The sequence below is a fragment of the Echinops telfairi genome, unplaced genomic scaffold, assembly GCF_000313985.2.
Source record: "Echinops telfairi isolate 266 unplaced genomic scaffold, ASM31398v2 ScPeMD7_5167;HRSCAF=5991, whole genome shotgun sequence".
Lineage (NCBI taxonomy): Eukaryota > Metazoa > Chordata > Mammalia > Afrosoricida > Tenrecidae > Echinops > Echinops telfairi.
In genome coordinates, this window is record NW_022109066.1 from 1,587,326 (window position 1) to 1,588,778 (window position 1,453).

Sequence of the window (1,453 nt, forward strand, 5' to 3'; positions counted from 1 at the left end):
CGAATTTTGGGAATGATGAGGGCAACAAATGTATAGATGTGCTTTACACAATTGATCTATGTATTGTGATGAATTGTATGAGCCCCAATAAATTGATTTAAAAAATAAAAAAAAGAGCTGTAAGAGCCCCCAATAAAAATATTTAATAAAATAAAAATGCTGTCTCCAAGGGACACAACTTAGACACAAAGATAGAAAAACATATATAAAGCTCCCGTGGAGCAGCTGGTGGTTTTGAACTGCTAGCCTTGTGGTTAGCAGCCCTACCCATAACCCACTACTACTAATAGCAAAGTAAAAAAATAAAGCAAAACACAAAATGCACACAAAAACAGAAGACAACAAAGACTGACCGGGAACCCCCACCCAGTGCTGTTGGGATTGTAAAATGACACACTGTGAAGAATATTTGTGCAAAAGAAGTTGGGGATAAAAATACCATATGACCAGCTATCCCACTGCTAGCTAAATATCCTAGAGAAATAAGATCCATAACACAAAAAGATATGTGTATATCCATGTTTTATAACAGCACTACTCACAGTAGCAAAACGATAGAAACAACTGAGGTGCCCATCAACAGAAGAATGAATGAAGAATATGACCCATACACACAGAGTATACTAGGCTACTTCAAAGAAAAATGATAAATCTAAGGAACAAACACATCATAACATGGATGAACCTAGAGTAAATTATGCTGAGTGAAATTAGTCAGAAATGGGCAAATGTTGTATGAAGCTATTATCATAAAAATAAAGTTGCCACACGAAAGAAATCTGTTTTGATAGTCACCAATGGTGTGAGGGGAAGGCAGGGCAAATCACAGACTACAGAGTAGACATGCATTCACTCAGGTGAAGGGGAAGGCGATGTACGATAATGGGGACATCAGTGAAAACTCATCGAAGGAAAGAAAGACACTGGGTAAAGTAAGAGTTAAAGGCAACAGAAGTAAATGCTATAATACATACGACCCTATAGTAACAGCAATAACAATAATCTATGTGTAGATATAGCGATAGGAGTCCTGTAGCTATATAGATAGGATTGGGCTGCTAATCACAAAGTTAGCAGTTTGAAACCACAAGCTGTGTCACAGGAAAGATGAGGCTTTCCGCTTTCGTAAAGATTTACAGTCTTGGAAAGCTATAGAGGCAGTTGAGTCCGATTGAACTCAATGGCAATGAGTGTGGTTTGAGATACCTAGAGAAACACCCAAGCGAAACAGGTGTGGGAAGGAGACAGGCTCTACATTCACAAATACAGATAGACAGGAGTGTCAGAGGTGATTTCTATATATGTCTTTATATGTGATGCAGATGAACTCATTCATATACTAGAGCATACAGGGGCAAAGCTAAGAAAATGTGCTGGTGTTGTTAGGAGCTGCCAAGTTGACTCTGACTTATAACCCATCTCTGTACAACAGAACGAAACATTGCCCATGCTC